Source organism: Ictalurus furcatus, chromosome 21 (genome assembly GCF_023375685.1).
Source record: "Ictalurus furcatus strain D&B chromosome 21, Billie_1.0, whole genome shotgun sequence".
NCBI lineage: Eukaryota > Metazoa > Chordata > Actinopteri > Siluriformes > Ictaluridae > Ictalurus > Ictalurus furcatus.
In genome coordinates this window covers 13,191,032-13,216,864 of record NC_071275.1, presented here as the reverse complement: position 1 = coordinate 13,216,864, position 25,833 = coordinate 13,191,032, and the positions used below count along the sequence as shown (strand labels likewise).

The window sequence follows — 25,833 nt, the reverse complement described above, 5'->3', positions numbered from 1 at the left end:
GCATGTTCCACAGCATTTTAAGTTGTATTTTGTTCTGGTCATACATAAATGATGAATCTCTTTGTAATCTTCAGTTGTGGCATGTAGAAAGAGAAGTCGTTTGCTTCGCTGTTTTCACTGCCACTCAACACAGTTTGTTTTGCATGTGTGGGGTGCATTTGAGTGAGTGAACTGAGCCAAAAAAAATGAGAATGAGAATAAGGCAAAGAAAGAAGAATAAGAGAAAGACAGAGTGAGGGTACGTAGGGTTTTGGTCTTCAATTAAGCTGGCAATATGACTTCTGCCAGTGGTCGAGATAAAAGCTCTGTGTTCATGTGAGATAGCGGTCCAGCTCCATTGGGTCCACTTAAATTTAAAAAAAAAAAACAAAACAAAAAAACACATACTTCCACTATGTTAAATTAGCAGCTGGGGAATGATTAAAAACCAGCTGGGAATAATGAAAATTCTCACTTGGGATTAATGAAAATAAATAAATAAACAATGGCAAGCATCTTCCAACAAGGAACTTTCTTTTGAGGTGTTAACATTTTCAGGCCTGTATCAAGCTATTAAAAATTCCTATGTAGTTCTTTAGAGGAGTACAACAGAAAAGCATTCACCTTTTAGTCTGGAGATCATGCGACCATTCCATTCCCAAAGATGCCACAACCATTCATGGCTGGGATCGTAGAGAGCAAAACTGGTCATGCTCTCTGGGTGGGAGGGATTGCATACTCTGTCTCTCCTGTCAATCACATTGACACTAGACTATCATGGCCATCTCTGAGCTCGTGTATGCAGAAGAGTGCAGATAGCACACTATCTGAAGGAATCAGAATGTGACCATATTGACCAATGAGCAAAATCCAAAAATCAATTCCTATGTTAACCATCATGAAGTTATATACTACAAAGTGGTGATTATAAACACACTGATGATGTTGCACATATCCTCATTATGATTAGAAGTAAAAAAAAAAAAAAAGGACTTTAAATAATCAATCATGTATTAAACCATATATTTGACATAATAATCATATGTATCCCCTCCTGTCCATTTACCAATAAAATTTATATCCTATGATTTTACTTCCTTTGTGAATGACTGTGTGTGTGTGCGCACACGTGCACGCTCTGTATTTATGGTGGTTTGCTGGGGGTAGTGATGTCAAGGTTAGACATTCTTAGGGTTGGAATTCAGGTTGTTGTGTACTTTTTGGACATCTAGTAGTTTTATTACGATTTACCTACCCAGGGACTGCAAATGCAACGTAGCTACCTCTGGTGCTAAGCATCGATTCTCATCCGAGATGAACACTTGTACAAATAATCTTAATTACTAGTCTAAATAGAAGGGTTATGGTGGAGGAGTAGACAGTAATCCTGTGTGAGTTAAAGCTCAACTCAGGACTTCATTACTTTGCTCATTACATCATGCTTGGGAATGTGATGTAATCATCTTGCCATTTTGGCAGAGTTTATCAGTCATCTTGTTAGACAGCAAGCCTAGCTAGTTGACAACTTTTCATTAAGTGGGTCATTATGGTACATCCATGATGGCTATGGTTTAAAATTTCTATAACAGACTGTAAAAATGACATATTACGCATTTCAGAAGAATGTTGTTCTGTATAGTATATTGACATTTTCCAGCTTTAGGTGGATATTACGGGAATACCCGATTTCATACAGACTGTTATATTTGGTTAGGTTGTGTGAAATCTACCTACCAACCAAAATGCATTTTGATTGATAGAATTTGCACCAGTAGTTCTCCAAGTAAAAACACTGTTTAATAAGTTTTTTCTTACAGTGTAGTTAAGCATTCTGCATGTATGCTGTTATAAACACCTAGTTAGCAACCCCCCCCAATCATTAACGTCTCTAATGCTATCCATGCATAATTTGATGTCTAAGATTTTATAGCAAATCACTGCATCTTTTGTCTCATATATAGGTTTTCTGGAAAAAGAAACAAATACTAATAACAGAAGGTTATATTTAATACATGCCCAGCAAGAGTAATTTTTAATTTCACTGTTTTATTAGCAGGAAATTGGTTTGGACTAGGATAACAAAAAGGACATGTACCTGTAACATGACCTGCATACAGTGGTTTCAACGACTGTGTTACTACATTCTTCTAGTAATCCTGCAGGTCCTGTAACCAATTCATGCATAAACTGTACATGGGCTTCGAGTGACAAATGTGTTTACCATCCACCAGACAAGAAAAGATGTCTGGAAATGTAAGAGGTGGTAGATCATTGGCATATACACATAACTACTCCAAAAGACTAATTTAATTCACTTTATTATTGGTATCCCTCTGGAAGTTTAAGCATGAGGTCCTAAAAACCACAATAAAACAGTAAATCTCTGAGCACTCATTGTGTGAATGTTTTTTAGGCTGTAAATGAGGAACTAACTCTTTCAAAATAGCTGAACGATCCCCTAATACAGCACAACCTGACATCAATTCCCAAACCTATTTATACAGTACAAAAATCTCTACCAACTCACCTCAATAGTCGTCAGACAGGACACCACACAAACTTTAGAGAGGGCTGGATATGAAACATGAATGAACAATCGTTTGGTATGAGATTTTCTACTCGTGTATTTTATACCATGAATGTGTGTTGACTGACATAACACACATCTTGCACAGGACACAAACTGTCTTAAGGCATGCTGGAGCAAGTCTCAAAAATTATATTAACGTGGCAAAAGAAGCTGGCAGAGACGGATTACTTAGTATCACTTCAGTCTCAATCTCAGATACCTAGAGCAGTGTTGTATTGAAAATGGAAAAAGTGGCATCACAGGCTGCCAAACAACTGTATTATGAGTATATTTTAACAACCCAGCAATGCTCATAGACTGAATTTTAGGACAAAAAAAAAAAAAGATGCTGTGTGTAAAATGTTAGAATGCCTCTAAAATGCATTATATTTTTGTGCTATTTCTTTAGAACTAATTTAGGACCAACAATAAAATAGTGCAGCAGAGGGGGAAGACCTGAATCCATAACGGTCCAGTATAAACGATGATGAACTACCAACTAAATTGCATTCGCTGACCTCTATATGACCCATGACATCAAAACACAAGGAATACACCACCATCAAGGTCTTTTGAAGAAGCTATCGTTACAGCTCAATATATCTCCCTCCAAATTAAAACAAATGGGTGTGTTTGTGTGTACGTGATGCATGGAGCCAGCCAGAGGACATCAGATTGGGTTTAACTCACACATTAGTCTGATGTAACAGATGTGTGTAAATCGTGGGTAATGGAAATGTCAGATACCGCGAACAAAATAGCATTGTCCATATAAAATGTCACAAGCCGCCAGAGGAAAAGGGAAAAACAGACCAGGTTCTAGCAGAACTTCCCAGGTGCTTTTGTTCAAGAATAAATGGATGGCCCAGGGTGAGCAAAACAGTTGCAGGACTAATTTTTACTAGTTGATCAGTAACTAAAAAAAAAGTAGAAGATTAATCATCTTTTGTTCATAGTTAAAGCAAAACAACAACAAAAAGGTTCAGGGCATTTTTGCTATTATTAGGTCGTTTTACTGTGCAGCAAAGAACACACCATAATGCACAAATTAAATTCCCAGCTTCAATGCTTTTTTAGGCTACACTGTAAACAAATCATTGCAATAAATGTTCAAAATATTCGAGACACAGAAGCTCCTTATAGCTTAATGATGGATGGAGGCTGTGATGTCTATAGCAGTGTAGACTACTGGTTTTTCAACCACGGTTTTTCTACTCAGGCTTCAGTAGGACCCAATACCAAATCATCAGGATTGGTGTCTTTGAGCTAGCATGCAGCACTGATCTGACTCCAATCTAGAGGCGTGAGATTGGATAGCGATATGCAACCCGCAACTCAAAGCGTTCTTTCACAGAGCACTGGGCACAATGGATTTTATTTAGCATTAACGGACAACAAATATTAACTGTGGGAGGAATTCCTTTGGAAGTGAACAGAGTTGGGGATTGAGATCTCGTGCACACCTCTCCATTTCATGCAAAATGATATGAAGAAAGTGTTAACTGGACATTAAAGCAAGAGTAAATTCAAAATAATACATTTCCCCCAACATGTAAAGTTGTGTGTAGAATTGGCTTCATCTAGTCTGATTAACAAAGTTAGACTAGTCAACGAGACTGTGCAACCCCTAACGTGTAGGTTCATATTTCTATATGAATTTCACAATAATTGCGTCAGACTATTTTGTTTATATCATCTTTATCAGTAAATCAAGTTGAATTACAGCATGAATAAATGTCACCTTTATGCATCATGTGTAAATTCTGTATGATGAGATTCAGGGTTCAATGTTCATTTTATAAATGGAAAGTAATGGCACCTTTTAGAAGTATGCGAGTGTGTTATATTATATATAATAAAAGTGATTTAAGTAAGTTGAGGCAAATTATACAGTGCGAAGTGGGGGAAGTCATTTGGCCTGGAGGTCTGGAGTGGCATCTTGCTGTGACTTGATGTCCATACCCCATCTGCGTTATAATATGACGCTTTAAAAGAAGCAATAAAAAAAAAAAGTAAGTAATAAAAAATGGAAGGAGACAAGGATGAGGTGGATTTGGTATGAAATTACAAAGAAAGTTGTCAGGATGAGAACAAGCATGCTGTACAAAAAGGTGATAAAAGCTTATGAAGAGGAACCATGGAGACTTTCAAAACTGGATGGCATCAGCTTATGAAACTGGAGTCTCGGTCAATAAAAAGACTAAATGTGTGGGTGTTACAGGTCCCTAACCTACAGGACCTAACATCACAGGCAGCTAGAATCCAAGCAATAAAAACACAATAAAACCTCTGTCTCCCTGGATTAGCATGTCCCTTCTCTATGTAAATAAAAATATATATAGAAAAACAAAATCAGTGAGACCAACTGTTCATTCCATGAATACAAGCAAACAAGTGCTTGTATGTGCTAACAACATGCTACATGTTTGTTGTTGGAGGTTGCATTTTGCTTAGTCAAAGTTAAGCCTAACATGCATATTTCCAGTTTTAAAAAATGTTGATGTGTGAATGTGCAAAAAGCCTCCATCAACATACACAACATTTATATGTCGATTTTCTAATTACACATTTGTTTGATTCGGTGCCTTTAGTCGGCTTCAATGTTCTCAATTAACTATGCATTATTGCTGCATGGGGAACAAGTTGCGTGCTTGTCTGTGAACTTATGGCACCAGTCGTGCATTAAAGCAATGCTGGAAAGCCCACACAGAGAGGCAGAGCTGGTGCTCTGAGGGCAGATGACGAGTGGAAGGAGGGAAGTGCCTGAGCTGCCCACGTAAAGTTCTTCATGCATATTCATGTGTCAATCTGAGCTGCTGAGCCTCCGCAAACCTGACATCATACTCTGAGCAGCGATTAAAAAGCAAGAGCAATGTGCTGGATTCACTGCACTTGTTAAGACTGAATTTCTTTATCTTTTCATTTGAATATGTCTTGTCAAAGTTTATATCATAAGCTTAATAAAATCATTCATTTTCAGAAAGTGGAACATGTATTTAAAAAAAAAAAACTGCCCAAGACATGAGTGAATATGATACAAATATGATCATACTACAATGCAGTTTAAAGGCGCTCTGTAATCAAACCTGACCTTTTATTGCACTGTCATAGTGCACGTGAACCATCAGCATCAATCGCTTAAAGGAAAAATCCACCCTGAATGACTATATTAATCTTTATAGCTAATTAATATGATCTTAAATGGTATCCAAGATTCATTTTGCAATGAAATTATTTCTTGACTTTTGTAGTTTAAACTTCTTTCATCAATATGATGGTATTTTCACTTTGGTTAATGGTTTCCTCCACTACCCACAATGCCGTTCGACTCAAGTAGAACATATAGCCCTTGCTTCAGCTCTACCTAAAGAAAGCGATGCAGCAGCACTTTAGTCCTTTTCTCTGTCCAGCTCTCTCACATCCTCATCTGCACACTCAAACATATAAGCCACTTTTCCACTGCATACGGCTTGACTTGACTCGCTTTTTGGGGGCTTTCTGAGGATAGTACCGGCTACCCGGTACATTATTTTTAGTACCACCTCAGTCGAGGTTCCAAGCAAGCCGAGTCAATTCTAAACTTCCTTCTGATGTACAGTATTGTATGGATTCTCCTTAACGAGTGGTTCTTATTGTGCCTTAATAAATGCGTGTCATTTATACTTTGCTTATGGTAATATTCTATTAATTGAAAATTGTGCATCATTTATCTCTTTACAGATAAAATTACTACAAAGGTCTCTGTCTTAGATTTTTACATCTCACTTGTTACCGATTTCCAAACAGGCATTTATTGAAGTCACTCCTGTCGTGGCTGAATCTAACTTAGTTATATAGGGCACTACATTAGGTTTTATTTTATTATTTTACATCCTTAATAGGGTCCATGTTCAGTGAACAGGAAAGGTATTTGGAATATGGCCTGACTAGAGATGTAACGGTATGAAAATTTAATATCACATTTATAACATTAATATCGTGACCAAAACTACCACGGTTTTCTATATTATCATGGGATTGTTAAAATGTGCTGAAAATGTACAAAAAGTACTGATACACATACTGAAATCATTTGAACAGGTTTTATATTTGACTATAAAGAGATGGATGGTTGTCACTAAGCTTGCTGCAATCATTTAGTTCAGTTAGAGAATACAGCAGAAGGCAATGACTGCGCTCTGGAGAATTTCCAGCCTTCCAAGAGGACCAAATCCTAAGTGTGGTTGTATTTTGGGTTTTATGAAAATGCTGAGGGAAACTTAATAGAAGACGGTAACCCTGCATGCAGAGCTTGCCAGAATAGTTGCTGTGAAAAGGGGGCTTTGGCGCTTCTTTGGTGCATTTCCCGCTTTTAAATCTCTTATGAATGACCGTGTGGATTTCACTTTCAAATTAGCTGCAATTTAGAGGTGGCAATTGTTTTAATGGTGGGTTTATTATTCTTCTTAATGGAAAACACAACAACAACAAAACAGTACAAGGACAAACTTGCTTATATCAAATCAAATCTTCCACCATCATTTTGTCAGTCAGCTCGCCTCACTTTCGTCACGTGATAAATGAAATCTGACTCCTGCTGATCTGTGCTGCGACTCTGACTTATTTGGTTCATGCTGAATTGAGCAGACGCGTTCTGTTTTTAACTGTATTGTCCGTTTTCACCCTCACAAAACAATGCTACATGTTGTGTAACAAAAGATGGCACCCATGTTGAGGCGGCACCAAACTGTTGATTTTTTTTTTCCTTTTATGATGCTTTTCCAGACTTGTACCGCAGCCTCTTTCAGTTGTTTGTTTCAGTGGGTTTCTCCCTTCAGTCTCCTCTTCAGGATTGAAATAATGCTCAATTGGGTTAAGGTCTGGTGATTGACTTGGCCCGTCTAAAACCTCCTGATAAAGTCCTTTGTTGAGTTGGCAGTGTGTTTTGGATCATTGTCTTGCTGCATGATAAAGTTCCTCCTCAAGAGTCCTTTTTGCCCTCGGCAGTGACAGAGGTATGTGGACAGTGTGCATTACTTAGATTACTGTGCGCTTGATGTGTAATGATGGAAGTGGGAATAAGTAGGTCTGGGCGATATGACAAAAATATCATATCACGATACTTTCTACGATAAACAATGCGCATCACAATATATAATATAGCAAACAAACTGTCCGCAAAACAGTAGTAACAAATAAAAAACAGTTCAATTGAGTTTGACGAAACTTTTCTTTAATGCCTACAAAAACAAAGATTAAGTTGTTTTTTTTTTTGTCGATGGCAATCAACGGCATCCATTCAGTACCATTTAATTTGTAATATTAAAAACAGTAAAAAAAATAAAATAAAATAAATAAATAAAAATCAACACATCACCATACCAACAATATTTCAAAAAGGTGTATTGCATAATCATTGATGATATTAATATTATATCGATATATTGCCCAGCCCTAGGAATGAGAGAAATCAGAATCAGCTTTATTGCCTAGTATGCTTACACATACAAGAAATTTGCCTTGGTGACAGGAGCTTTCAGTGCACAACAGTACAAAACAGCAACAAGACCGACAAAAAAATTTTAATAAAATAATAATAATAAACAAGAACAACAGAATAGACAATAAAGTGTATATGCAACGTAGTACAAATCCAATATAAATGTGTTATATATAGTGCAAGGGATTGTAATGTAATGGCAGAGGAAGTTGGATAAGTATAAAAAAAGACTAAACTGTGTATTGCACATAATTACTGCTCAATGGGGCAATTTAACGGTTCATGAGATGGATAGCCTGGGGGGAAAAAAACTGTTCCTGAATTTGATGGTTTTGGTGCTCAGAGCTCTGAAACATCGGCCAGAAGGCAACAGTTCAAAAAGGTAGTGGGCAGGGTGAGTGGGATCCAGAGTGATTTTTCCAGCTTTCTTCCTCATTCTGGAAGTGTACACTTCTAGAAGGGAGGGCAGGGGGCAACCAATAATCCTTTCAGCAGTCTGAACTGTCCTTTGTAGTCTTCTGATATCTGATTTCATAGTTGAACCAAACCAGACAGTGACTGAAGTGCAGAGGACAGACTCAATGACTGCTGAGTAGAAATGCATCAACAGCGTCTGTTGCAGGTTGAAATCCCTCAACTGGCGAGGAAGTACAACCTCTGCTGGGCCTTTTTCACAATGGAGTCAATGTGGGTCTCCCACTTCAGGTCCTGTGACATGGCAGTGCTCAGGAACCTGAATAACTCCACTGCTGCCACAGTGCTGTTTAGAATGGTGAGTGGAGTCAGTGTTGGGGTGTTCCTCCTAAAGTCCACAATCATCTCCACCGTTTTGAGCATGTTCAGTTCAAGGTTGTTTTGACTGCACTAGACAGTCAGCTGTTTAACCTCCATTCTATATGCAGACTCATCATCACCTCGGACGAGGCTGATGAAAGTGGTGTGGTCTGCAAACTTCAGGAGCTTGACAGATGGGGTCCTTTGCGATGCAGTCATTGGTGTAGAGGAAGAAGAGCAGTGGGGGGCACCAGTGCTGGGGGGGAGAGCATCTCTGGGGGGCAACAGTGCTGATTATACAGGTGCTGAAGTGAATTTCCCCAGTCTCACAAGCTACTGACTGGATCAGAAAGCTGGTAATCCATTGACAGATGGATGTGGGAACAGACAGCTGGTGTAGTTTGGTCTAGAGTATAGCTGGGAAGATTGTGTTGAATGCTGAACTGAAGTCCACAAAAAAGATCACTGCATATGTTCCAGGTCTGTCCAGATGTTGCAGAATATGATGCAATCATATGTTGACTGACTGCATCCTCCATAGACCTGTTTGCTCAATAAGCAAACTGAAGGGGATCTAGAAAGGGTCCAGTGATGTCCTTCAGGTGGGTCGACACCAGTCTCTCAAATGATTTCATGACCACAGACATCAGGGAACAGGTCTATAATCGTCAAGTCCTGTGGTTTTTAGGATCTTTGGGACAGGAGTGATTATTGAGCATTTGAAGGAACATGGGACTATACACTGCTCCAGTAATCTATTGAAGATTTGTGTGAAGATTGGGGCCAGCTGGTTAGCACAGAGTCTGAGACACGCGGGTGAGACGTCATCTGGGCCTGAAACTTTCTGAGTCTTTTGTTTCCGAAAGACATGGCACACCTCTTCTTCACAGATCTTGAATGCAGGTTGAGTATCAGGAGGGAGGTGGAGGGGAGTTGCAGGAGGTGTTGGTGTTTGTGTGAAGTGAAGGTCAGTGGACTGACAAAGAGAGAGAGAGAGAGAGGGGTGTTTGTGGAAGAGTGGGAATGCTTAGGCTCCATATGATTCAATGGGATTTCGATTCTGGGTGCCATGATAAGATTAGAAAAAGATTCATAGTAAAAGAATTCTTTGTTCGAGAGTTATTGACATGTATCAACATATCGTGTCGTGCTCACTGGCTGCTGATTTACAGCCACTACAACCAAATACCACAGACGTGTTTTGGCAGTGTCAGAAATTTCTGACTCAAATCTCAGTGCTATAAAGCTTGTCTAAAATCCACCATGAGGAGGACATCATAGGATAACGCAAAACGCATGGAATAGCTACAGATATGGTAGCTGCAACTTGCTAACAAACAGGGAAAATAAATAAATAAATAATTTTTAAAAATAAATAAATAAACAAACAAACAAAAAAACACCATACCTCAAGCTAACATTGAAGAATGTTTGTTTACACGACCCTGTTTTCTGCCTGAGCCCGGACTGCGCTGATTGATAATGTAAGCAGAAACTTTCTTTAATCACAGGTCTACCTCATAGCCTGTCAGAGAATATTTTTAGTATCTATTATTATCTATATGATTTGCTTCATATTGTATTTGAACTGCTTTGTTGCTTGAAAAAAAAATCTGATTATGGAGATCATTGCATTTGTGCAGATTCAAGATACATCTAATAATCAATTTTTTTTCCTACTCCTTAGTTCCAAGCATGAAGATAGACAGAAGTAAAATAAATAATAAAAAATTATACTATTGGTGTTATTGGCTTTCTGTAGCTTACATGTTATACATATTTGTTGACTTAATCCAGATAGAACAAGTATATAATACTGTACAAGAAACAGTCATGCCAATAATGCAACGTGAACTGAACGAGACAGAATGAAGTGTGGGGGCAGAATGAGGGACGGGGGAGTAAAAATAAGAGAATGAGCGAGAGGAGGCACTGCTCTCAGATTAAAGAGCATGAGCTGGAGCTCGTAGGCAGTAGATGTAAATCATCGGCCCATGTGTTTCCTCTGCAGCCATGCACTGGCAATGCTATGGTGGGTCTTAAGGCTCTGGATCCACCTCCACATCGCTGGGGCGGCACAAAAGAAAGGCCTTACTGCTCCCTCTCCCTCCCTCCCTTCCTTTTTCACTCTCAGTCTTGCTCTTTCTCCTTTTACAAGATGACTCATCCGTCTACATCGGTGACTTTAAATGTTTCAGGCTCTAACAGCACCGCTAAAAAGGGGAAAGTGTCTAAATACCCAGCGACGCTACGCAGGTGGTGCAAAAAAAAATAAAAATAAATGTCCAGTGTGTTTAAATATCATAAATCAAGCTTGTTGTTCTGCATCACATTTCACTTTAAACCTGAGCTGGTCGTTACACCATCCTGCAAGATAGTCCCTGATGTTTCCATGATTTTTTTACAGAGGGAAGCACCGGTAAAAACAAAACAAAACAAAACAAACCAAACCTCAAAGTGCACCAAGTCATGAGTGGAGAATCAAACGAGCTGATGCACTTCCAATAATTGATGCCGGTGCTCAACATCTATTGAATTGGCCCTGAAAGGCCTCTATCAAATGCGGTTCAGGCCAGGTGTGTGTGTGTGTTTGTGTTAGGGCTGCACAATTAATCGAATATTGATCTCCTTTACGATTTTGGCTGCCCATGATTACATGAATATCAACTGTGATACTGACGTTTAAAGTTTGTCCTCCGCTCATAGAAAACTCCGCTGCACATCAAATCAAGCGCTTCCTAAACTTACAGCCAATCACCATAGAGTGGTGCAGAGATGGAGTCATTGTGTAATGCCAAAACCTGGAAACAAGTTAGCATTTTAGTGCTCATGCTGCCAGCTTCGCTTTGGGTTTCAGAGCACGCTACGAGCTCAAGCACTTGCGCGAGGGGAAATCATGACAAGTTTCTAAGTGAGACTACAGACGTTGTCAGGGACATTAAACGACATCAAGCCGAACAGGAAAAGTCTTTGCAGATAAACTGGTTCAGGTGTGCTGTGCGCAATTCCCCCCCCCCACAAAAAAACCATGAATGAAGATTCATCCACAGAGTAAATCTGTATTATGAAAATTGTTTTAAATAAAGTTTGAAAAAGTTCTCAGAAGCTTGGCGATGGTAACATTGAAGTTGAGCGACTGTGGTGTAGTTCGTTTATAGCATACAGTTAGCTGTTTATTTCTGGATATTGTATTTAGACTTCACACTTCATAAAAGTTGTGTTAATTTGTGAAAATGATCTTGATGGACAAAACTTGTTGGAAGTGTCAACTTTTGTTGATCACAGAGCTTATTTTTTTGCAATAATCCAAAAGCCTATGTGAAAATCCTATTGGGTTTTTGTCGAGGGAACAGGTGTGATGCTAACTTCCGGGTTCCGGTACAAAAATGGCGTCATCCCTGAGTCACCGCTCTATTGGGTGATTTGGCTGCAGCTCTCCTCCTGTAAACACTGTTATTGCCTTTTCTGCATACGCCTTAATTGTTTTCATTTGGTTGCATATTGTAATATTTGATGCATATTTTCATTTGGTTGATGTCATTTTTATTTTTACTTATCAAATATTTTGGGTACAATTTTTTTTTTTCTACGAGATGATGCACTTTAAGGATCAGTCTAATCTGATGCAAAGATTTGTACATTAGCAGGAACGTAGCACAACATGGAAGTGGAAGCAGCAGCCTCTATTTAAATGTGAAAGTGCAATAAGGATATGTTGTCCCTAAAATCAATGAATAATTGTGATAAATAATCATGATCTCAATATTGATCCAAATAATGATGATCATTTTGACCGTAATCGTGCAGCCCTAATGTGTGTGGTAAAATCCATAGAGATGGAGTGCTTGAGTATCAACCCAGTGCTCAGGCAACACAGATGCGCAACAGACCATCAAGAATTCCCTGTGGCAAACAGAGGAAAAACAAACCCTGCCGTCTTGCAAACAACTAGTGATTAGTACCGTTTTTTTTTTTTTTTTTTTTTTTTTTTTAACATATGGGAAAGCCATAAGGTTCTGTAACGTATTGGACAGGTTGTTTTTTTATTGTTGTTTATTTTTTCTAAGGTTCTGAGGTTTTGGAATCAGCGAATCGCAGCCCATACCTGTTGTCTAGCATTCACCAGTCATCTGAGCCTCGGACAAGGGAACAGAAAACCAAGAGAGCGAGCAAATAGGATGACAAACATGCACAAAACAAAAAAGGGATGGCAAAGAGAAAAGAGGGCTTAGATCAAAGCAGAGGACTGGATGCTCTATGTTTTTTCAGCAGGGTGGCGGCTACAATGAGAAGACGCAGTGTGTAAGTGTGTAACAGAAAGAGGAGAAAAAAGACAGGAGAGAACAGTGAGGGAGCAAACAAGGGAATAAAAGATGAAAGAAAGAAGAAAGATGAGAAACAGACAGATTTGTAGGTAGGAGTCATGCATCTTGGCCCATAGTGCAATACGCAGTGTGTGTGTGTGTGTGTGTGTGTGTGTGTGTGTGTGTGTGTGTGTGTGTGGGCGGCGTCCTGCGCCCTGCCTCCTTCTGACTGCAGCCACACCTGCCTTGCATACTAAAGCGGCAGAATGCAGAGCCCGCAGCCCGGCTGCTCTCCCTGCACCAACCCCACCTACACAAACGCCCATGCTTGCCATGGAAAGGAGAAACTCCCTGAGACATTGAGTGATTGTGTAATACCTCCATAACGAGTCACAGCGCACTGAGCCAGGTGTTTGTACGTAGGGCTCACTTCTAGTTTGGACTAGTCTGCACAACAATTACAGAACTGGAGCCTTCCCATGCTTCCATTATTAGATTAGTCTAACCTAACAGTGACTGTCCAGACCAAAGCACAACTCCTGTGAAACTGAAATTAATGTGATTTCGAAAAACAGCTGCACCCTGAGCAGACTTGACCGTTTACACAGAGGATTTGTGTATAACTTATATGTTGATGATCCTGGTTTTCACAGAATATTCTGTCCTGTGTTAGACCACTATACAGCTAGACTTTCAAAAAAAAAAATAACTGCAGACCTACCTAGTCTGAAGAGGGATAATGTGTTGTCCAACCATAGCTCAACACAATACATTTTCAATACAGTCCTTTTACAAATCTCTTACTTAATTTCCCTCATGGAAAGCGCAAAATACTTCCACACGGCTGATATTTTCACTGTTGTTCAAACTAATTGGCACCTATAACTGATTGCTGGAAATTTTGGTTATCCAAACTGATCGTTCCCAGTTGCATCCATTGCAACTGGAGCGGCTGAGAAGGGTCCGCTGTCATTATACAGTATGAGAGTGACCTCTAGAGGCAGAATTTAAATCTACAAATTTTGTTGTATTATTTGAAGTGTTTTTTGTTTTTTTGTTTTTTTCTTTAATTCATGTTGGATGTCTATTTTTATTTGTTATTTGGAATGTTTCTTTTTGGTTCAGTTTGGATGTATATCTTTTATTTTTTCATATTTATTAATAGCCAATATATATAAATATTAATTTAATATTTTTTTTAAAAGTAGAGTACATTTTCATGGTACAGCCAGTACTGTTTATTCTTGTAATAAAGTTCAGCGATATTTTACTTTGAACGTTATATTTTCATTCAGTATCACTTTTAAACTTATTTGGCATATTTTTGAGCGAGAACACATACCAGTATACTCTGATGTTAAAATGTGAAGATATTACACAAAATAAGTGAAGGTTGGCAGGTCTCTATGACTAAGTATTTACAGTTGATGTGTGTGTGTGAGAGAGAGAGTGTGTGTGTGCAATCCCTGGCTCATGCTGGATTACCGAATCATTCATAGTGGCCTAGAATGCAAAGCCCACACCCTCCAGTCACGTGACTGGCGGGGGGGGGGGGGAATCTAGGAAACAGAATGGGGAGGTTAAAAGGAAAGGAATGGAATGAGCGGAAAAAGGAAGGGAGGGGGCTGAGGAAAAAGACAGCGTAGGTTTTATGGCCTTGGTATAGTTAAAAAAAAAAAAAAAAAAAAGTGTAGTGTTGAGAGTTAGAAAAAAGTGACTAAGAAAGGCACTGAGGAAAAAAAGTGTGAATAAGAAGTGATGCTGAAAAGCAAAAGCAGCAGTACCAGAGCTGACCTTGATTTCCATTTTCTTTTCCTCCCTATAAATAACATGTTGAGCTCATTCAGTACCTGAACATAGGAAATTACAAAAGGAAGGTCTCAAATTACTCTTTAAAAAGAAAAGAAAAAAAAAAGTAGTACAGCAGAATGCTACCACTCTACAGTAAACCATCACTATGAAAAAAGGTCCCAAGGCGCTCGTCCCAGAAGCCATAAAGCACACTTGTTTTTCAGAATCAACCAAGAGTGCCAAGAGCCTTAACGTCATCTGTCCTGCCGGAGGGCTGCAGTGCTATAGTGACCATAAATTCACAATAAGCCTAATTTAACAAGCTGAATACATTATATTATTTTATTTGTAAATAGAGCTTTAGGACATGCTATTAAAAGACAGCTAGTTTGGAAAAACATTTGCAACTTACAAAATCTTCTGGGTTGGGTAAATTTAAGTATAAGGATATTTAATAAGCTGAACCTCGTTGCGGCATGAGTTTGCAGTTTTACACACAAGTATGTTGTCAGGTTTAAATAGCTTACTTATTTCAAATGCACACAAACATTTAGTGAACTTTTTGTTAAACTCTCGTCACTTCACATTACTGACAAATGGGTCTATGTTAGCTGATTTGCTGCAATGGCTGAGCTGCATTTCTGGAAAATTTAGCATGTGCCACACGTACAAGGTGCTCAGTTTTCAGTCTTTATGTGAGTCACTAAATGTAAATCAGCTGTGCCATGAATACGCTTGGTAATTTCCCACTGACTGGCAATTCAACACATGCATGCGAGTTTAAAGAAAATCTGCATTACTGAAATTTTTGGCAGGAGCTTTATGAAAACATTTACACACAACGCCCAATGACCGTATCAGTGCAGGGTTTTGGGGAATTCTTAACTTTTACTGACTAAGGAACTGAACAGCATCTGCAGATCTACAAGCTAGCGGTGTGTTCTCAAAGCTAATGCATTCTTCAGTGCAGGGAGTCCAGCTGGTGGAAGAACATTAGAGAGGGAATAATTATAGACAGCTGACATTACTCAACATGCACCATGGTTTTCTCTATGCTATTGCTCCACTCCTCTGCCTTATCATGCTCCTGTACAGCCAGAGGAATGAGCAATCATTATGAGAAAACAATGCGGTTGAGAAGAACCTCTACAGAGCTAATGCATTACCCTTGGCTATGACACGAGGGCATTAGGGCTTGGCTTATACACTCTGAGACAACAGCAAACAAGGTGCTGCTGTGCCTATTTTTCCTCAAGTGCCGTTGTTATAATAGAAGCTGAACAGCTAGCTCCCTCAGGAGTTCTAGGTTGAAGAGGGGACAAACAGGCCTTAATGATGGGACAGGGCCTCTGGGGAGAAAGCAGGACAAATGTTTAAGTATTTGAAAGAAGGCACTCGAAGGTCAGCACTCCGTGATGGTCAGCTCAAGTTTCAAACTGTGTCACTGGGTTGTTTTTTTTTTTTAAGTGAAGAAAGTGATACTTTATAAAATGGTGAACACAATACCTTAAAATTTCACAGTTTGTACATTGCCTACTTTCCCTTAGAAGGCTACTTCATAGCCCATTTTGTACATCTACTGTCCAGTTTGTCACTGTGGAATTTCATTTCTAATCTCATATCCCATACATCCTTCCTTGGACAGCCTTAGGACTACAATTGTTTTAATGGTGGATTCATTATTATTCTTAATGGAAAAACCACAACAAAAACAACAAAACAGTACAATGACAAACTCACTTATATTAAACCAAATCTTCTGCCATCATTTTGTCAGTAAGCTCGCCTCACTTTCGTCATATGATGAATGAAATCTGACTCCTGCTGATCTGTCCTGCGACTTTGACTCATCTGGCTCATGCTGAATTGAGCAGACGCGTTCAGTTTTTAACTGTATTGTCCGTTTTCACACTCAAAAAACAATGCTACATGCTGCGCCTGCGTCACTCATGTCGGGTGTGTGGTTACAGCAAGTTTTACAAATCATGATAATCGTGCACGGTTTTAGTGATGATTAATTGTGACACAGTAGTACTAACCGTTGGGGAATTTTATCGTGATTCATTGTGAAACCGGTAACCGTTTGATCCCTAGCTCATAATAACTAGAACAGGTAAGAGCATTGTTATCTTTATGTACACTGAGTTTATGATTCAATTTTGGCATCAGACCAGACTCTAGTCCAGTACACATTTCATTTGATGTTTGCCATTCAGCTAAAATTGTGTAATTAAGCATTGCATTCACAACTATAGAAACATTAATGTATCTCGCTGATATAAATGTTGTCATTCTCCACGTGCTGTCTTATAGTAATAAAGAAGCAAGAATGTAGGACACAAGACCAAACTCAAAGATAATTGCAATTTAAAAGGTGAAAAATCAAGCACTGAGGGACATGATGAATTAGATATAAATTGCAAGGGCTGGCCACTATCATGATAGAGCCATTCTCCAAGCTTCAGATCTTATCAATTAATAAAATAAAATTAATCTATTCCACATCCTTCCCTCCAGTCCACTCCACTTCTGAGTCACGCCAAGAATACATCATCCTTATCCCCTATTTACAGAGCCCTATCAACGGTCCCTTCAGGCAGTCTCAATTAAAAAAGGTTGTAATAAAGGTATACATCAGGTTCTTTGTAGGACAAGACTACATGAGATTATTTCGCACTTGCTCTCAAGCTGAGTTCGGCTCATCAACCAGCAACTTAAGTCTCTCTGAATTATTTTTATCTCCCTGCTAATTAATCAATGCAATGGCCCATGGGGAAGATGATAATGATAGTCAAATCGTGGTTTGATCATGGAAACAAGACAGAACTCTTATACAGAGCATCATGAAACTAGCAATTGATAGAATCGGAATGTGTAATTTGTCATTATTCAGGTTGCCATGGATCACTCAAAACGAAATTACAGTACAGGACTTTTTGAAGAAAACCTCTTGTTCCAGACAGAAAGCCAGTTGAAATACTGAAATCAGTAACCAGGTATTTATGTTGCATCATAGGTAGTCAGAGAAGAAACTTTGTATGAAAATATTGCCAGGACTACTTTTTTCAGCACCAAAAAAAATGCAATACCAGACTTCACAGCATTGTTTTATCCCACTGAGTGATGAACCAAAGTGAGACATCCTTCACTACTTCACAAGATTGATACATTAACATATAATATAGGTCAAAGAAAACATTAAGGCCGTCATTCATTGTCCCAGCTTAAAATCCCGATAAAACACAAATGACTACAAGGAATATCCTCTGCCGAAGGTAAGGGCTTCAGAGAACTGAAGGTCTGTTATCCTATAATAATGACATTCAGCTTCTGAAAACCCTCAAAACGATAAAGCTATGTTAATATTCATTACAGCACAGTGCTATGGAATTCTCAAATCTGACTGGTCAGAAAGAGTTTTATTTTCTATAACAGCAGCTCTATTATTTTTTGATAAACTTTTAAAAAAGAAGAAAACCTTCTGCCTTTGTCTTATGTAAAGTTCAAAAGATATTAAAAATTAATTCACTATCTGCAACCATGACCTACCCGTAACAGTATAAAATAAAAAATAAAAAAAGAAAAAGAAAATAAACGAAAGAACTTCTACTTCAAACGCACTGGGATCATTTTCACACAAGCACATGCATAACGTTCAAGAAAACTAAGTAGTTGTCAGTAGTCCAAAATACCTTTCGCTCTTACTACAGTTCGGATTAAATACTTATTATGAAGTTATAAGCTAATAGCCATTCACACAAGCAAATCAACTTCAGAAGACTTCCACAGTTCAAAACATTTCTCAGACTATCACTGCCTCAGGCATATTTTGAATGTTTTATAGCTCTTGATCAAGTGACCTAGCCAAGACATCCAAAATAAACATTTCTTTCTATTCTGATCAATGTTAGGTCAGCAATTATTTGTTTCAGTCCTAGTGCACTACGATAAATATTTCAGACACCAAAGATGAGAGAATCTCAGCACAACGTGCCACTGGTTCAATTTGTTGCCTTGACGTGTAATGACAAGCAAAGTGGGTGTGAAGGCAGACTAATCTCTGAAAGGCAAAAAGAGGAGACAGCCATTTCTCAGCTCTTCCTGAGTACTGTCTGAGTGTGTCTGGACTCTGCCATTTTCAATGACTCCTTAATGGAATATTTTCCACTGCAGGAATGTCACAGTAAGGTGTAGGATTGCATCTACAATAAATTAGAGATGCATTGTGAGACTTGATTGCTAAAAAACCTGATAATAATTTTCCCATTATCCTTCTGAGAGCACTGCCCATAACTAAATGCACTCTTACAAATCACTCTGTGGAATGCTCTCACAATACAGGGCATGCAAGCCTGAAACATGTCTCACCTCCAAGCCTTACTGCAGACTCTGATAGCAGGCTATCAGGCACCTAGTCAATAGCAATCGAGCTCTTTTTCCGCACCATCACACCACTGGTTAAGATTTCAACCATAGTTGAAAAGAGCCATCCAAGCTCATCCAATGTCAATTTTAGACTCGGGTGGTATGGTAAGGAAGGGATCAGAAGACCGTAATGGAAAAATCAGTCCAAGAACACAAACGAAACCAACGATGCAAACACACATCTTATAACATTACTGCACAAAAACAGAACAATCTAAAGGCCAACAGTAAAATGTTCCTGCATTAATACAATAACAAATAATTGTTGTCCATGATCGGCTGCTGCCCAAAATGATTTCACTGCAATAACCTGATGCACATCTCCTGCTATGATTTCTGTAACTCTCAAGACACCCTACATGATCTAGATGTGCTGGAGTAACAGTCTACCTACAAAAACCTGAGGTTTCTAATAACTGCCTGTGATTGCAACCCATCTTCTGCTTATCATAAGACTCCCATTTATCACACTGCTATGCACAACCTCCAACACATTTTGTATTTTTTTTCTGTATGACTGTACATTCATTGTAATTATCGAAATACAACCATACAAATTTTGCTTTTGTAACAAATAGCCATTATTACTCTCATGCAGACATCAGTCAGATATGAAGCTTGTGGGAGAAATAAAGGCCACGTTCATTAACATAGGGGCATGTTGGGAGCTGCGAGTCTGCTTGCGAGTTGTTTACAGTGTTCATTCATTCATCTTCAGCAACTGCTTTCTGCTGGTCAGGGACATCCCTACTAATTTGTTCATATTTTGGGATATGGCTGCTCTGGCAAGTGTACACAAAAATACTAACTGCAGAAGTAGGAAAATTTCTTCGGGACTGAAGGGGAGTGGTATTTTATGGGATGAAAAAATTTGATTACGGTCCAGCTCCCTTGATGTCACACCCATCTGTGGCCAGGAGTCAAGAGAGCAAATGTGGTTGCAGTCTCTGAGTGGGAAAGATGACATACTCTCTCTGCACTGTCAATCACAGCGACACTAGCCAATCATGGGAATCTTTGAGCTCATGTATGCGGAAAAGGGCAGACAGCAATTTCTTTCGAATTTGTTGTGCTGCCAAGTGACGCAGAATGGGCAACAATTCATGCTTGACTGGCTTCACATGTCTTGAAAAAAGCATGTGTTCTGAAGGGTGGCTATATTTCTAAAAGATACAGATATAAAACATCAGTAGGAAGAAGATGGGACTTTTTATGCATCTATTCTGTTCCAAAAATGTCACAAAATACATCAGTCAAAAGTTACTTCAATTCAAATTTAATTATATAGCACTTATTAAAAATGAACATTGTTCCCTAATGAGCAAGCCAGAGGTGACTGTGGCAAGAAAAAACTCCCTGAGACAACAAGAGGAAGAAACCTTAAAGGAAACAGACTCAACTGGGAACCCCTCCTCATCTGGGTGACAGCAGATCGTGTAATTATAAATCATTTCACTTCTATAACTATATAGTCAAAGAGCAATTGTGTAAGCAGAAACTTGAGCTTATGAAATTAAGGATGGTTAATAATTTTATAATCTATGTTCTTGCATCAGAAATTACTACTACTAAAAGTACAAAACTATAAAATTTCAGTTTTCATAGTAGCTGCTAGTTTATTCAATTTAACTCCAAACCAGTTATTCTAGAAATCCTAATACAATACCTGGCCATTACATTTTTTAATATAAAATAAAAAAAAAAAGCTCTACAGTTATAAAGATCTGGAGCTGAAATCTACTAAATAATCAATTCAGTCAGTGAAATGTTTTAAAAGGCAACGTCGACCTTGCTTGAGAGGCTAGATGGGGGAAGCCGAGCTCTTCTGCTGTTGTGCAGTTAGCGGGAAGTGGGGGATATCCCGAGGCAAGCCATGGGCTATTAATAAAGCATTGGTGGGTATATTATGGGGAATCCCTGCATTAATGCTCACTTCTCTCTAGCTTTAATGGCGTCGCTGCCTCAGATTAGAGTTGCATTAAAAAGAGAATTTTTAGATTAAAAAGTTTTTAGATCCATCAGCACAGCATGTCTTTTAATCTTCACAGACCATTAAATCTTTCCACCCTGACAGTCAGTTGCAAAAGCGGCCATGTTCTGGGGCAAAAACATTTTTTCCCCATCAAAACATAAGGGTCCGGAATGCTTCCAGGTTTCAGTCAGGAATGTTGCCATCTTCAAAAACTAGTATGTTTGTAGTCAAGGATGATGGTACATTGTTTTGGCATATTCTGTTCTACAAAACTTTGAATGAGTGTGTATGTGCATGTGTGTGTATTCTCACCAAGTGCAGCCTCACCTAATAGGCATGCAAGAGCCCAATTCCAAGCATTCCACTGTTTTTTATGTTGCCAGATTGCATTCCGACCTAGCCAAAGTGAAGCACAGTGAGAAATACCATTACGAACCATTCATTTTTAACTAACAGGCTTATATATATTCTCCCCTTTTCTGTTACACTGCTGTAACACGACTCAGTCCGACTGCCTGGATATAGGAAACATGTCGGGGGGGGGGACCACTAGAAAACTTTCCGCTCGCCAGTCAGATCTTTCATTCCTTTTTTTCCCCCCATTTCTGTCCCTCCTCCCTTGTGCCCAGACACACCCAAAAGCCTGTGTGGGTCGTCACTCCATTTAGAGACTACTCTATGCTGTAGGCTGCTAAATGACAGAGTACACTCAAGAAAGAGGCAACACACCGATGGTATATATATATCCTTAAATTCCATGTAGAAACTGTCATGCAGAGATGAGACTAACTATAACTCTGAACATGAGCTTAGATAGTTAGTTATATTGAACTATAGGTGCATGAATGTTAATAAACCCAGAAACTGTTACAATTAGATACATAGGTAACCAGCACATGGAGAAAAAAGTGATCCAGTCAGACAACTAGATTCATTAAACAAAGCCGGAAAGCCAGAAACCAACATAAAGGCATAAACCAGCAGCAAAACAGACATGGTGTATGGATTCCACAAACACCATCAATTCAAGACCAACTTTAATTTTAGTTACTCGATGGAAAGCACAAATAAAAGGCCATCTGAATGACTAACACTTCCAAATCCCACCAGTCAACAGACATGCTAAAATGTAGCACATTAGCCAAATTCCAGTGTCTTTCGCTCTTCTAAGCATCCTCCATGCTCACCTGTGTGGCACCTCCTGAAGCTTTAAAGCAATCTGCACTGATGTATGGGAGTATATTCTCAAGTCCAGCATTTTCAATTAGTGCACTGAGATAATGAGCAGTGGAGCCACTTACCATGGGATGTGGGATCTTTGATTAACTGGTAAAGTTAATCAGTAAATTAGAGCTGTGATTACCACAGCAGAGAGCCAAGCCTTCTTCTAAAATGAACTTTAGGTAAACAAATCTCAGTCTTCGAAGGTTGTGTCAGTCAATACAAACATGCCTTGCTTTTGTCAAATATTTGTATATCAAGATAAAACATCTTATTGCCTTACTCAGCCCAGATAGGCAACTCCGCCGTTCTTAAGCTTCTAAAGAGAAGGAATCTCTAAAGATGTAATCATCTAATGACACAGAAGGACACCATCTTCATTCAATGAGAGAGAGACATGTGTAGAGATTTAAAATTGGGTCAAAGGATATAGGTCTTCACCTGATCTGGTATAGAAGTGTCCAAAAATATTATGCAAAAAGTGTCCCAATACTTTGCGTACATCGTTCCAGAACTTTATACAATGTGTCCTAATACTCTACTCAGTGTCCAAATATGTTAGGCAAAGTGCCCCAAGACATTTTTACGCAAACATGTCCCAATATTTCACAAAGACCTTTCTTTAATGGCCCAAATGTACAAAAAGTGTTCAAATTCTCTAGTCAAAGTGCCCCAATATGTAAAATGTCCTCATACTTTTAACATAATGTACACCAATACTTTACACAAAGTATACCAATACATTATGTACTGTCCCAACAGTTTCATCTTGATGAACCTTGGGAGAATATCTGACAAGTTTTGCACTCAATAATGTCCAAATAGAACAAAATACAAGCGAGAATACAGGAGGCGATATTAAAGCATGTCTAATAGATGTGTTTTTGCAACAGCAGAACTTCAACCATGTGTTAAGCATATAGTGCACTAGGTACATTTATACAAGTAAATAATACACAAATACTAGGGTGCAAATGAACAAATTTAACAAATTCAATTGAAAAGCCTGTAAGCTACTATACATACAAAAAATATAGAATTATATAGCGCATATACAGTGCATCATTAAAGTCCAATATAATCACTTGGGCCTACAATAATTATGTTTATTAAATTATGCTGTAGTCATGTTATTAAAGGTTAAATAATTTGGCATGCATATTACACTGCTTATTTTAAATATTCAGTACCTGATTACTAATTACTGCTAAACTATTTGTTCATCACTAACAAATACTATGTAAAATATTTACGTTACTAGCTATTAACAAGCTTAAAAACTCTGGTCCTCACATTTCACACTGGCAGCTTAGTCCAGCACATTTATTCAGGTAGTCTCAGCTTCTATCAGCAACCTAACAACAGTCAGACGAGCCCATGCAAATTCACATTGTCAGCCAGACTCGCATTGCTTAGCTCACTTATTCTCTGTCCCTTTGTCCTAAAGTGTTGCTTTGGCTGCCTTATCTGAATTACCATCACCCAGAGCCACAATGGATATTGCAATGCTAACTTTCGTAAATGTCATCCTCTGTTATCATCAGTCTACTTGAGGGTATTTGGAGGAAAACAGACAGTCCAAATATACAGAGGTCCATGGGTTACAGCCTTGAGCTGAAGGGCAACTGGAGCGCCAACTCTGCCTTTTATACAACAGCTTATTAGACGGCAACTGTAACTTTTCAAACCAAATTTCACAAGACCAGCAGAATGGTCAGGTGGCTCCAAAGAGAGAAAGAGAGCATCCAAAGATGCTGAACTATTCCTTCCAACCCTAATGGTAGTACTCCTTTCCCTACCACAACCCGACATATCCATACAGAGAGAAACACAACGTGTTAGTTGAAAAAAAGAGTGTTAAACAGCTCTGATGGTGCAAAGCAGAAAATCAAGAAATGTGTTATCCTCACTATCTCAGCTGTTACATCATCACCTACAGAATTAAGTCAAATGAGGACAGATTTGGTTCCAAGCATTAAAATGTTCTTCTGCAAACGTTATATTTAAAAGCTGGCTTCAAAGGAAATGGTGAACGTCTCATTTCAATGTGTGACGAAAAAAAAGATCTGATTGACAGGGACTGCAGTCTGGACGCTGGAGAGAGAGAGAAAACCAAAAAAAAAAAAAAAAAAAAGTCTGTGGCATGTGTGACAGCATCAAGAGTAGAACCCTTATGATCATGACCAGGCCCTTCTGGTGTCATTAATACTTCAAGTAAGTCACAGGAAGCGGTCAAGCAACTGTTTCTTCAGTCATACAAGGGATCCTGCCAGGGAATAGTGACTGCCCTTCCTCAACATTCCACCCAACTACTAATATAAATACAGCTTAGCACTGAGGCATTTTATTGCACTGGAAATAAATGTAGGGTAAGGAACAGAAAAATGTTAATATGTGGTGGAATTACAGCATGATACAATTCCACAAACTCGGTGGAAACTTTGCTACGGCGCAGCCGGCCTAAAAGGAAACGTTTGACTAGGATTCAGGTGACTGTTGCTGAAATGTTTCTTCTTTCCTCAAGTGTCACAAGGCACTTGCAGATGTGGCGAAAACAAACTTAACCACTTAAGCTTGTGGAACGTAAAGCATTTGGGAACCATAACAGTGCTCTTTTAACCAGGCTAACAGAATTTCTCTAAAACGGTTCTCAGTCAACTCGTGGTATTCAATGCAGCGATTCTTCTCTGGTGTTGTGCATATTGTAGCTCAATTTACCCTCGGTGGTTATGTCACATGCAGAACCACATTTGCAGCTGGCCTTAATTCAGAAGTGGAAAAAGCAGCGAGAGGGAGTCTCCAACAAAGAGCCCTTCTTGCACTGTTTTCTGGCACTGAGCTGCAGTCACATGCTGCTGTCTTGCTTATGGCCTCTCTCCCTGACTCTGAGCTCTTATCTGTAGCAACTCATGGGGAAAGTGCAGGCTTATAAAATGAGTCTGGGTGTGATGTACATTTTCAACCTACTTGACTTACTCTCAAGAATGTACAAGGAGTGTGAAATGGAAAAAAAAAGAAAAAAAAAGGATATGGTTATTTCCACATGTCACAAAGGAACAGTTTTGGGTGTAACTTCCTCAAAACAGTGCAAAGACAGTGTGATAACAGCAGGTTACATTTAGAAAGATGGGTGCAGCACTCTAACCATGTTCTGTGAATAGAACTGAAAAAGATGCACTTCCATGTGGTCTGATAAGTGTAAAATCCATAGCTTATTGGCGGTGTCAAAACAAATATCAGCTTGGGGAGCTGCTGAATCCAATTCAGTTGTTGGAAGGCAGAAAAATAACATCCTAAGCATTTCTAAGCGTGAGGCCTG

The 25,833-nt window shown here is 38.8% G+C and overlaps 1 protein-coding gene across 3 annotated transcripts in view; it reads right to left on the bottom strand.

The window, feature by feature from the left end:
- The window catches only part of atp2b4 (ATPase plasma membrane Ca2+ transporting 4), a 124,267-nt gene that overhangs the window by 76,761 nt on the left and 21,673 nt on the right, over positions 1-25,833 (bottom strand). The window lies entirely within an intron of this gene.